Below are 14422 nucleotides of genomic sequence, written 5' to 3'. Positions count from 1 at the left end.
TGTAGTTGTTGTAGAGTTTGCATGATTTTTCTTGTACCAGTATCAATTGCCACTATATTACTTCTGATGCTCGAGGCTCATCCTTCTCAGGTGGGACATTTTAGAACTGTTACAGTTCTGAAGTGCTTCGACCACCTATTTATTTTATCATCTTCGTTTGTATCCCTGACTGGTATGAACTGAACACTATTCTTCTTGCACAATTCATTCGCGTGATTCTCTGTACTGCATCCAGTCTGTTCGTGCTGTTATATTAGGGACCTTTAGCACCGAGAGCTTTCATAGCGACAGCGACGTCGGTGGACGAAAGAGACTGGGGCGAGGACGGCGTTGTTCGCGCCAAAATATAGACCTCTAGCACCCTTCATTTTCCGACGGCAATATGCCGATTTCTTTAAAAATGAACAAATTTTAAGACTTGTCGAGAGATACTTTTGCTTAGCTATGCAGACAACAACATTTCGGACGAAGAATTTGTTCCTTTATACGACTGTTATCGTTCAAAAAATCCGGCTAGATTTCGGCTATCCGATCGTACGATGTTTTCGATCTAGAAAACATGAATTCAGCTGACTGCAAAGCCGAATTTTGAGTTGAAAAGGCAGGGGTGTCTGAAAAACCCGAATAGCGAATAGCGAATAGTCGCGAATAGCGAATAGTCCCGAATAGTGCAAATAGTTTCGAGTAGTGCGAATAGTAGCGAACAGTCGCGAAAAGTGGCGAATAGTGACGAATAGTCGTCAATAGTCACCGCTTTAGATCTAATATCCAGCAAATAAGCAACAGAATTTCAGTGAATTTATTACCTTTTCTTCTCCGGACTCAGGTTAGTAGGCTGTCCATCGCCGACATTAAGAAAACAGAAAACACAAGGATAATCTAATAAAGACGTATTTACGTTTTTGCAGCGGTTAAAACAGAAGAAATTACGTTTAGAAACACCTTTTGTCCCGATAAGCGTCGTGCTTTTTAGCGGAAAAATCCCATCCAAAGATGCTAGGAGGTTGACTGCAAGATACTGGGTACCCTATTTGTTACTATTTGCCACTATTTGCCACTATTCGCCACTATTCGAGACTGTTCACCACTATTTGCACTATTCGTACTATTCGTACTATTCGCTATTCGCTATTCGGGACTATTCGCTATTCGCTATTCGCGACTATTCGCTATTCGCTATTCAGGTTTTCCCGACACCCTTCGCCCGGCCAAAAAGTCTGACTACAGTCTACATTAGCTGCATTCCTTTTTTGGTCGAATGCAATCAGAGTAAAAAATGTATGACGTTAAATCGAGGACAAAATGTTCATCTCGTCGTCTCCTCACTTCAACTTGTCATCTAGTCGAGTCAACTTGTTATCTCGTCGTGTCAACTTGTCATCTCGTCGTGTCAACTTGTCATCTCGTCGTGTCAACTTGTCATCTCGTCGTGTCAACTTGTCATCTCGTCGTGTCAACTTGTTATCTCGTCGTGTCAACTCGCCGTATCGTCGTGTCAACTCGCCGTATCGTCGTCTCAACTCGTCTTCTCGTCACGTCAACTTGTCGTCCCGTCGTGTCGTCCTCTCTACTCGTCGCGTTAACTCGTCATCTCCTCGCCTCAGCTTGTCGTCTCTTCGTGTCGCCTTTTCAACTCGTCTTGTTGTGTCAACTCGTCACAGCGTCACTTCAAATTGTCGTCTCGTCGTGTCAACTCGTCATCTCGTCGTCTCGTCACGGTGCTGGCCGCCATTTTGGGGATTAACAACTGTTGGGGGTCTCAAATGTAATAAATGTCCCTAAGTTTAATAAAGGTCCTAAATGTAAAAAAATTCGGCCCTAAATGTAATAACGGTCCTAACTTAATGACGATTGCAATTAATGTTCTTTCATATTCAGATGCCACAGAAGTAAGCCATAATTTCACTTTATTTTTATTGCATGTCTTATTTTACAGGAGTCAACATCAACAAACCTTGAGTTAATTATTAACAATAGAAGGTATAAATTTGAAGGAATGTCTTAAAATGTTTGGACACATGAATGATTGAGTAAGTTCTGGTAAATGTCCATCATCCCCGCCTCCTGTTCTTTTCTAAAGCTATTCTTTAGTAGAGCTTGTTTTAACAAGCGCAACATATGTAAAGAAGATGCCCGGCTAACCGATTTACCCGGCTACAACAAAGCCCGCCTTCGGATGCAAAATTCACAGCCCTTCTACCCGAGTTCAGAAAGCGTCATCGAAGCATGACGTAGCGTGAGAAAACCATCTAGATTTCATGGCATGTATACTTTATCGTTAACATTTTTTACGATTAACCGTTAGTTTTTTCCAGTTTCTACGCCTAAGAGCTTAATTTTTGGCCGCTTTGCGGCTAATGGTTAATCCCATAGAGACCCTCATGTGATAACTATTTACGCCATGCAAAAATGATAGCCCGCCTAGACGGGTGCCCCAGGGAAAGCACACAGGGTGGCTCGATTAGTAGTTTGTCTTCAAAGTAAATACGTCAACAGGTTTTGTAAAGAAATTGGCAGCCCCTAACCCCTCGAGCATTTTCGGACACTTCATGATCCGGTTTGGCTATACCTTCCCCAGCGTATTTTTTCAAATCCTGCGTTCTCTATTTCCCTCCTGCTCCTTATTTTCTATTTTGTTCCGCAGCCACTGAGCTTGTGCCTCTGCTTTGCTAGTCGCCTTATGTAATTACGGCAAATAAGGCTACCAATATGGCAGTCAGTTACCTCATTGCATTTAGGGCCAAAAGTTACTACACTTAAGACCTTTAATACATTTAGGGCCAAATTGTATTACATTTAGGACTTTTATTACATTTAGAGCCAAACTGTATTACATTTAGGACCTTTATAACATTTAGGGCCAAATTGTATCACATTTTGGACCTTTATTACATTTGAGACCCCAACATTCAACATTAGTACCGTGACGAGACGACGAGATGACGAGTTGACACGACGTGACGACAAGTTGAGGTGACGCAGTGACGAGTTGAAAAGACGACACGACGAGACGACAAGCTGAGGGAAGGAGATGTCGAGTTAACACGACGAGTTGAGAGGACGACACGACGGGACGACAAGTTGACGCGAAGAGAGGACGAGTTGAGACGACGATACGGCGAGTTGAGACGACGATACGGCGAGTTGAGACGACGATACGGCGAGTTGAGACGACGATACGGCAAGTTGACACGACGAGATGACAAGTTGAAGTGAGGAGACGACGAGATGAACATTTTGTCCACGATTGTCATAAAAACCAGTTCAGAGAAAACCCCAAAACGTCGAAAACAAGGAAAGAAGCCACAAAAAAGAACAAGAATGACGTAGCAGATGGATACGAAAACGAGGCCGAAAGCCCCTGAAAAACCTAGAGGGGCGGCCAATTTGCAGTCTCACAAAAAATCTCGACTTTTTTTAGGGGTATGGAATGGTCCCATTCAATTTAAAAGTGCTCGCAAAATTTGGCCTTTGCCAGAATTGCTCGCAAAAATTACACGGGTGCTCGCTTGCTCGTGCTTGCAAAATTTTTGCAACTGCTCGCATGCTCTGATTCTCGTTAAAATGTGCTCGATTGCTCGAAATTTCGTTAATCCTGCTTTGTAGTTATTTTTTTTATATATAAACGATAAATCAGTTGTGATATGGTTAAAACAAAAAGGGTGAAATATCCTTACCTCTGGCTTCAGTCAGTTACTTCAACAGTTCAGCCTGTAACTGTTTTGGAGGCGCTGTATGTATTATCGGGAAAACGCACGAAGCTCCATGACAATCATTTAGTTTGTTGGTTTATTCTTTATCATATTTCATCGTCGCAGGCTTTCTACTTGAAGCTGCTTGAAACAGGTACAGTTTCGCAGGCGAAAATACGTTAAATTAAAAACCGTTAAAGTGCCTATGAAGTAAAAAATAATTGCTGCTGATTTGAAAGGCTTTTCAAAGTAAAGAAGAATGGCGTTTTACTTTTTGGAATATCTTTTTTCGTTTTAGAGATATTCACGTTTTTGTATTATAAGTGATGATGTCATAGGTGGTTCCACTAAAACAGTTCAACACTCAATCAAGAATATCTCTAGAAATATCTTTAAACTTGGCACCAGAAATGTACATCACAAAAGAAACAAAATGACACCCGTCGTACCGTCGCCATGACAACAGTTATGCCACTGGTCCTGTTTTAATTAAAACTAACAATACCAGATTTTATCTTAATTAAGGATCATCCACTCCCAACAATCTAATGGGGAGAGTTTAGACAATATGGGAATCATGTGTGTTCCGAGCAAGACCCTCTGTCTCTTTTCGAAGGGTTGCAAATTGGCATATTTGGTTTTTCACAGAAAGAGACTGGAGCCAAAAGTGTTGCCATGGCAACGTCACAGAAGGTGTCATTCTGTTTCTTTTGTGATGCACATTTGTGGTGCCAAGTCTGAAGAACACTGCTCCAATATTTCTAGAGATATTCTTGATTCAGTGTTTTACTGTTCAAGTGGAACCACCCATGACGTCATCACTTTCCTCATTTGCATAATACAAAAACGTAAATATCTCTAGAACGAAAACAGATATTCCAAAAAGGGAAACGCCATTCTTCTTTACTTTGAAAAGCCTTTCAAATAAGCAGCAATTATTTTTTACTTCATAGGCACTTTAAGAATACTACAGAAATGACAAGTAATAATCATCCAAGGCTTTCCTAAATAAAACTCTAGAGTTAATGTTTCTTAATAAAAGGCAATAAATTTAAAATCGGGGCACCTAAATTAAAAGATGAAAGCTACGGCGCGCAAAATCCAGTAATAAGGGTAATATTACCACCAACCAATCTATAAAGGTAATCTTAACCACTTTAGTAAAGACAACTGAACATGTTTAATAGTCGAATGTAGAAATCGATAATAACAAGAATTTCCCGCGTGTCGGGTTACTTGATGGTGCAATAAAGATCACCTGACTACGATATTACGCATACATCAATAAATTTACATAAATCACAAAAAAAAATGTTCACAACAACCACTAAGGATCAACAAGGGTAATCTTTACCACCAACCGATCAATATGGGGAATGTTTACCACCAACCGATTAATAAGGGTAATATTTATCACCAGGTGATCAATTAGAGTAATTTGTACCACCAACCAATGAATCAACCTCGTTCCCAGGGTCTCTGATCTCGCCATCCCCTGGAGCGAGAGAGGAGAGACTCTGGTTGGTCTGGTCACGTGGCTCCCAGGATCTGGGAGATGACAATTAATCTATTGCAGTGAGGGGTGGGGGGATTGGGGGGGTGGTTGGCCTAGTAGGAATTTTGTCTATACTTAGCCTACGGGAGTGTGGGATGTGACCTCACCAAAATAAACCAGGAACGATATGATATTCAGTGGCAATGTCCGGTAGTGATATTTTGCAAACGCTGAGGAAAACATATCTATCATCTGATAGCGGAAGTGCAAGTTACTGTACGTTGTGTGGTTCAGTTACTAATGGAAGAAGGCGAATGAAGAATTGCACGCCGCGGTCGAGATCTTTGACTCATCTTTACCTCGGAATGTATGCAGGTGCGGTGAACGGCGATTAGATTATTCAGGGCCTGGATCACTGACAGCCAAAGTCACTTCGAAAGAAGCTCAGGGGTGAAAATATTTATTGTGTCATTGTGCCGTCGGCGCCTTGAACTTTGCAGAGGATGTTAGAGCGACTCGTGGCGGGCTGCTTTGCGCCATCGTTGCTGATAAATGCTAACTAGGTGCATTTACATGGCAAAAGCAGAGAAGTCTGTGTCAAAGCAAGGTCATCTCCAGCCTTGCTGCCATTCAAAGGCCAGGTCACCGAGCAGACAACTGTAAAATTGCTTCGTGCGTGTTTCTGAGGGGCACCTTATGCCGTTTGACTGTGTTATAGCAGTTTTAGAGGCATATGGCTTCCGCTTTTAAATGGACGTCGCTTCGCAGAGTTTGAAACCTCCGTGCTTATTCATTTAGTCTCGTTTCTATTGCAAGATATGTTTTAAGGCTCTAAGTATTGCCTCTCCAGGGACAATGATTAAAATATTCCATGAACATATATTGCTTACTTGCATTCTATATTGTGACCCTGGGCCCTGGCTATGAATGAATGAATGAATGAATGCTTTATTTAACGTGGATATACGCTTAGCTTGAGAGCTAGTTTACAGGTATTCCACCCAGTAACTAATGAGAACCTAACAACTAAACAACGCTAATATCACAATTCATCAGGTAAAAATCACAAATTAAATACTGATTAAAACTATTCAAAACGATTTGATTAGAACTGTATGGAAACTGACAGCGTATTGCTTCTTAATCACGAATTTCATATTTATCTTCGTCCAGCTTTTCTTCGGAGACTGCCGTAGCTTTCCTTGGAGAAAGCTACACGTTTGTTTAGAGACATTCTTAGGTGTTTTGCATCAAATTGATCGAGTGCATTCAAAGGAGAAACAACAATTACTACGGGATGAAACTGCTCTGCTCGACGTCCGCAGTTGAAATATGGCTGACTTTCTTTATATCCAGTGGGTAAGACTGCAACGACATCGGGACTAGGTAAGACTAGACGTTGGAATAAATACTATTGGAAATTTCAGCCTAAAATCATCGCGGGTAATAGCGGTCGCAGTGCGATGCTTTGAATTCGACAAAGCTCAACGCGACAAATTGCAGGAACAGCAAGTGTTTTCAATTATCAAAGTAGCACGTGCCCAGACCTAACCAGAGTCCTCTCTCGCTCCAGGGAGAAAATCAAAATTATTAGGATTTCATCCTAGTTAAGTAGAAATATTTTATCGAGAATGTATAAAGAGACTATTCTTCCTATTTTTTAATAAAGATTTATAGTTTGGGTAGATTGCGGTAAGCAGAATGCTCAGCGTTTAGAACGCCTCCAAAATCAAGCAATGCGTATTATTTTGTCAGCTCATCGTAAATCCTGTACTCAAGACATGTGCAGTATGCTAGGCCTTTTATCATTAACAAGAGGACGTCGTCTCTTAAGGCTTCAATTAGTTTATAAAATTGTTATCAACATAATTTGTCCAGATCAGTTAGAGAATTATTTAGTTAAGCGATCAGAGTAGGGGAACTATGTCTTAAACAATGGGCGGACAGTCTTCGTTTAAGTATGCTGCTGCGAAGGACCGGAACGATCTTCCCAACGCGTTAAGGGAACTCAGCTCTACTTTAAGTTTTAAAACTAAGGTTTTTAAGTATTTCTTAGACGTTGATCTCAAGGAACATAAATGTACTGCTCGTTAGTGGGTACATATTGTACTGATTTTTACTATTCTGATATTATTGCGTGGTTGTATTTTGAAATCAACATATTTTATAGTGCTGATCACCGGTTTATATGCTTGGTTCAGCTGATCGACTTTTTTATCAGGATAAAAATAGATTTATTGTTATTATTTATTATTATTATTATTATTATTATTATTATTATTATTATTATTATCCTAATTCTCACAGCATACATATACGAACCCACCCTATTTTCTAAAGACCTCCAATGAAACTTCCCAAACTATACTACGAGTTAATACTATTTTACGTTGCTCTAGAAATTCAAACACATAGCAAGATAGATTTTGTGTACAACTTGAATCACGATCGGTCACGACAGTATTTTAAAAAGTTGTTCGCTATTTGCAGCCTCTTATTGTAATCTGCTTTTGCTTAAGATCTAGCTGCTAGTCAACTTTTGAGTTTTGAGATTATTTATGACGATGGAATAGGGACCTTAACAATCATTGAAAATTCTCTCTTCCGGCGTGATGCCCAATTCTCCCGCCCAATTTGACCTGTAGCCTGCTGAACAGGCGGAGTAGTCGGCACACCGCAAAGCGCGATACACAAGGGCGGAGGTCAGCACGGAGCGTGACCACGAGAATGTAGCTTGAGTCGATTTCGATGTGCGCTTCGTGCTCGTGATCGCGCTCCGAGCTCGTGTATCGCGTTTCGCGCTCTGGGCTGAATCCGCCTGTTCTGCAGGCTAAATTTGACTTGCCGTTTCAACTGTAGTTCAGTGGAATTTTTATCGCTGGTTTCAGGTAATATTTCGGTTGAATTGATTCAACTGCATGAGGCCTCAGCATCCGAAATAGAAGGATCTGAAATATAATTTGCTACGGATTTGTGATTCAGTCCATGGTCACTTACAATCTCATTAAGATCGATTTTTCAACGCCGTGACCGGACTGTGGCGTGATGATATATTTTCTCTAATATATTAAGGATCCCGCTTTAGTTACAAATTGCCACGCAATATGTTACAAAAGTTATAGAGGTTAACTGATTGGTGCGAGCTAACCCCGCGCTGAACGCTATTCGGGCAAATTTAGATCGAGATTTAGTCTGCATTTTTATCGCTGGTTTCTGGTTTCAGTCTGCAAATCATGTGTCAACCAAGACGCTCTATTATTTATGGCTCCTCGCTTTAAGTAAGTTATAAAAATGGTAAAGCAAGCCCCAGTTGGAGGACGACATTTCACAAGCTCCTGCTAGTCACTTGCAAAATTTCCGTCAGACTTAACTTTGCCTGGTTGACGGATTAACCATTGTTATATAATGATTTCAACACGTAGGCTGAACGAAAGAGGTCACCATGCCTAAGAATAAATCACTTCAAAACTCCATTCACTGTAAGCATCCAGAGAGGTTTTCTGTTTGAGTCGTTAATTTTACTCTTTGTAAGAAAAGAGAAACAGCCTGCACAAAATAAAATGTTGCTTAAAAGTAATGTGATAATTAAAGTTCTGTTTGAATTTCAGTTATCGAAAGAATGAAGATTTATTGCCCTGGCGGGCTAAGCCGTGAATTAAAAAAGCCGCCATCTTCTCCATGGGTGCTCGCGTTAGTCACGCATGTAATAAAGAAGGCCCAGACCGATACTGAGGAATCATCTTAATTTCCTACGTCTATTACCTCACTCGTGGAAAGAAGGAAGGACATAAAATTACTCTTTCAAAGTGAAAAATATATGTTTCACAACGTGATCTAGTTTTAAACTGAGCTATTCAGTCATAAATATAGTCTACCCAGTTGTGTTATCATAACCTTCTCGAGACCTAACAGTCACTAAATACCAATCTTGTTTCAGTGGGCATGCTTTCTCAACATGTTAAGCTGTATTCTTTGTTTTATATACTGCTAAGTGGAATCGGTAAGTGGCTTATATTTTTGTAACATGAAAACCTTTTCTTTTTTTTTTCCGGAAAGATTAATACGCATTTCTCAGTATTTTCCCACGCGTCTGTGAAATCTTAAGATACAGCCTGTCACAGGGATGCGTGTCCGGGGTATGAGCGGTCATGCTTCTTCGCTGTTGCTCATCACTGAAACAGAAACATGTACATGTTCATCGTCGAATTTAAAAGTGCTTTAACTCACAACGAGACGCGGCTGTACTTGTGGTACAATATCATTTCACATCTTTAAGACTAAAATCTCGTAAACCAAGGAAAAAGAAGTAAACATTTAGCATTCCTTCAAGCAGTAACAATAAACTGCAGGCAGTCCCTTTATTTTCCTGGCGTGTGAAGCGAATTCACGAATGCGATGGAGCAGCATACAACTCCCGATTAATCGAGCGGAGGATTTCAGGAACAAGATCCCACTCTTCTTTTAGTTTTGTTAGTTGTTTGGTCTAACCTAGAAATTTTAAAATGTCTTTCTAGTTTAATTAAATCCTCTTTAACCTATTTTTTTCCTGTGTCCAACATGCAAAGTCTTCATCCATATTAAAGATCGATGAGATTCGAATTAGGAAAGATAATAATAATAAAAAAAAAACACAATAAACAATACAGTCTTTCTCACAGGTAACTCTTCGTAAACACATTCCAGACACGTTATTTAGAGGCCACTCTAAACGTCTAAGGTAATAAAGAGCTCCCCATCTTACGAGTCCATATTCCGTGCTGACTTAAAGGGGCTCAGTCACGCTATTTTGAGTTATTTTGGCCACATACAAAATTACCTTTAAATGGTAGGAAACCTGAGAATAACAGTTTAATAAGACAGAAAAACCCCAGAGACACTGATAAACCATAAAGGAACAAGGACGGCTAAAGATGGGGAAGATTAACACGGATTACAAACGACGAATTTGAAAAATTTAGGCTGAACTTTTCAATACGCGCAAACCGTGACGTAGCTCTTTTAAGACATGTCACTTCGCAAGTATGCTTCAATCTACTTGAATTGTACCTAACTGCCTAGTGTGGGAATACTACAAGAACACCGAAACATTGCGCCATATTAACACATTGAGCCCTTCAATTGCGAGATGTGATCAAACTTTAATTTCTGGTTTCAGTTCCAACACATTAACAAGCAAAAAGGTGACAAGAATAGAGAACATCATTAACTACGTGATATTGTCTTAATTGATGCGGTTTCAAATTCTCATAATTTACATTAAATTAACTGTCTGTCTATCATTGAGAAAAATTAACCTTTTCAAATTCACTGAAACGTTTAATCCGTCTTCAATAAGGACGATTTTCCTACCCTGTGATCTTTTGAATCTTTTACTCGACCTTCGCAAATTCATTCTCACGTGTTCATTTTGATAGTTCTATAGATCATATCGATCTCTGATTGATAATTTACTTCACTCATTGCCGGCATAAAATGGATTTCTTCAGGAGAAATTAAATTTTTATTCCAAAAATTGTTATAGACCAACAGGCTTTATACTAGAAGAGTGAGCAATTTCTACCCAACTGTATCTTTATCGTCTCCAGGAAAACTGCATTAAAGTTAACAGTGAATGGGTGATCTATAGCTTTTTCTTCACATGTGCTTATGCTTCTCCTGTTTTTTTTTTTTTTTTTTCATTCTTTTTATTGCTAAGGGGCATTAGTAAATTGATGTTAGTTTTGGAAGGATTAAAATATTTTACCTTTTTTTTTTTTTCCAGAAAGCTGTGATCAACCAATACTTGTATTTACCTACGCGACTGTGAAATCTGCTGAAAAGCTGGCATACGGATGTCTGTACTGAAAGGTTAAGTGCTTGGAAAGAAGTCATGTTTCCCTTTCTCAAAGTTACAAATCGATGAAGCCGATAGAAGATATACCCAATGCGCACGGAAACTTCTACATTTGTGATGTCAACACATTTATTCCTGAGCTGACGAGCATTAATGAGGAAGCAAAAAAAAAAAAGGGGGGGGAGGGGGGGTGTTAAAACGATATTTTCACGATTCAAATCATGTGCAAGGCATGGCGTGATTTTCACTTTCATATTGAATCACATGTAAATCGTGGCAAAACCGGGAAACGTCAAGAAACATGGTTCAATGCCGTGCGGAAACACAGAATGTTTCTGCCGTGTAGCAGAAACATATATTGGTTCTTGGAAACAAAAATTGACGCTGGAAACATTGGCGGAACAAGCGCGCGTTACGCGTGTTCCTGGAAAAATGTTTCCTCGTTTTTCTGGACCTTAATGATTTATTTAGGAAACATTACAAGTTATCTATGAATTTCTAGGGGCGGTTTAAAACAGATCTAAAAACGTTCAAACTAAATTTTCGACTGCCTCCTGTTTTAAACCGCCCCTGTTTTAGAAATCATGGGCACAGATCGCTCCAACAGTTTTATATATCTATTAGTATCTGATTGGTTTAAAAGCAGTAGAATCGAGTGGTGCATGGGAGTTAGAACAGATGAAAGTAATTCCCATGAGAAACATCACCTCTGTCGAATTTTTATATTTTTCTACATCTTTGGGCGAAATTTTTATGGCATGAATATGAAGCAAAACTCATTAGGTCGTCAACGATTGTTTTATAAACAATTGAATCAAACGGCTAGCTGGCGCTAAGGCTTGCACATGTGCTAAACAAGGGTATTATCCTTCTAACATTCCTTATGCTTGCTCAACAACTGTCATGTAAATCGACGAAGGAGTTCTTTTTTGTCGCTATCGTTGTTGGGGCACGGCATTGAGTTGCAATTAAGGTTACCGTATACCTTCAGACTGACAATTTGGGTTTTTGGGTTTTTGGGTCAAAGTAATGAGTAATTTCTGAAAAAAAATGAAAACAAAAAAATGAAAAAAAAAAAAAACAAAACAAAAAAAAACAACTAAATATTGGTGAAGAAATGGAGGTTTTACGTTATGGCTGGAGGTAAATGTTCCCTCTTGATTGACAGCCCTATAACGTGCATGCAATCAACCGAGACGACTTTCGCGGGAATATTACCCAGTTGATCAGCATTGTTAATCCAAGCATTTTTCGTATTAGGTGTAATTCTATTAAGCTATAAGTAAACATGGACCACGGAAACCTTCGTGGACCAGTTCGAAAGAGCGAAACAGCGAAGAACGAATGAAAATATATCTCGGAGTGAAGAAGCGAAAGTCGGCCTCGCGGATGAAGCTATAACTATCGTATCAAGTGGACAAAAAGATCGACTCAAGAGAAGAGACAGGTTCTGTAAAAGTTTGGGAACTTGACAGTGAGTACAGCGATGTTTACAATGACTCTTCTGTTGAGTCCGATACCGGTGAATCGTTGGACTCATTGAGATCCATTGCAATATTATCCATGCAAAATTGCTCTGCCTCGCTTTCTTTTGTTTGTTTTCTCCGCCCAGCCACTCTAACGTTCGTATCCTTTTTCGTCTTCCCCATTTTGCCAGACCACCTTCAAGAAAAACCGAGCTACAGAAAAATTATCTCTCCACCCAGAACGCATTGCCAAACAAAGGGCGTTTTGGAGATTCGCGCGTAAATTTCACCGCGAGGTTAATGGTAGTGAACTTTCCAAACGCTGATGGGCTCAGTGATCTGGGAACCCAGTTGAAGGCGTATGTGGGCGGAGTTTGTTTGCGAAGCAAGATATTTTTCTTAGCGCTGTTTTCTCGAACAAATTTTTTCACTTGAAGCAGACACTTTAAAGAGTTACAACTCAAAGGGAATTTCTTCGATTGCACTTAAATTCGGACAGCAGCTAGCTTAATATATAAAAACAAAAAGTTCTCTGCGAATTGTTTATTTCGAAATATTTTTCTACGAGAGCGATTTTCGTACGATCACTTCACCTTTTTAAAATCCTATTTCGAAAACGTTCCGTAACTTGTTGCCGCAATTGAATAAGGCAAAACGCAGACACGCCTTTTTAGCGTTTTTTGTCCTGAAACTGAGGAAAAAAAATAAATTGGCGAAAAACAAAATTCACTTTGACTTGTAAAAGGTGATTCGGGCGCTCGCATTTAGTGGTCCTGAGAAGTTCGACAATTTATTTCATTTCAAAATTCTTGGTATACTTTGATAGCCAGCTCTATAAGCTTTAATTTGATATGGGGGTTTGGTTATCTACAGCTTAAACCGGACGCGCTACATCGCTTGGACGCGAGACACCCCTGAAGGTATACGGTAACCTTTAGTCGTGCAATTAAACAGAATTGATCTAATTGTTATGTTATGTGAGATAATACAGCATTCTCGTGTTAATGGTTATTTTAGCTTTGTTTTCGTACCACTTATATGCTATTTCTCAATTAACAAAAAACAACAAAAAAACAAAACACGTAAAACTGTTAACATAGTACAGGCGTAAACTGTTACCACTAGCTTTGAATGAAACTAGAGTGAAAGAACATGAATTACAAAGTAATGTCATAAAGATAGATCAAATAAAATATTACGACTGAAAAACAAAACAAAGCAAAACAAACGACAACACAAAACAAGGCAAAGAAACTGCAAGCAGTCTAACTTTTTTTAAACAAGTTATAACCTTGACATTTTAATAACGAGGGACCTACGGTAATGATAGCCCAAACGATTTGTTGACCCATTCAAGGTGTATTAGGCCGCAGGCACTATAACACGCCTGGCAAACACGAAATATGCATGCAAGCTAAATAGTTCATTTAGAATCGAAAACTTGAAACTCAAAGACGAGAGATCGATTGGTCCTAATAAAACGCAAAAGATTCGAAGTTGGAAACTCGTTTCATGAAATTTAATTTTAATCTTTGGTGATAAGGGGGTAGAGGCGAATAGGTAAAGGGATATAGGGTGCGGTCTAAAAAGTAATTTTGACAACACAAGACAGATCTGAAATTGTAGAGAATTTTGCATTTGCTACAGATATCACTCACGTTTTTGTCAAAGATCTGCACAAATTCTCAGTTGCGATGAAGAAATCGGGTCAATATACAAATATATTATAATTTAATAGCCGAACATGCCATAGTTGTAGCCATTAGTCTACGAACCAACCACCTCACCCCACCTCCCCGCCAAAAAGCAAGCATGTCCATAATAGAACAGTAGAACGGGCTATTTGCCATCATTGTCATTAGGATAATCTTATAATTGACTTGTCCTAACACGTAGATGACAATCAGCACGTATGCATAGATAGCTCTTGTAGTCA

Source organism: Orbicella faveolata, unplaced genomic scaffold (genome assembly GCF_042242905.1).
Source record: "Orbicella faveolata isolate gen_17 unplaced genomic scaffold, um_ofav_v1 contig_34, whole genome shotgun sequence".
Taxonomy (NCBI): domain Eukaryota; kingdom Metazoa; phylum Cnidaria; class Anthozoa; order Scleractinia; family Merulinidae; genus Orbicella; species Orbicella faveolata.
This window is presented reverse-complemented; position numbering follows the sequence as displayed.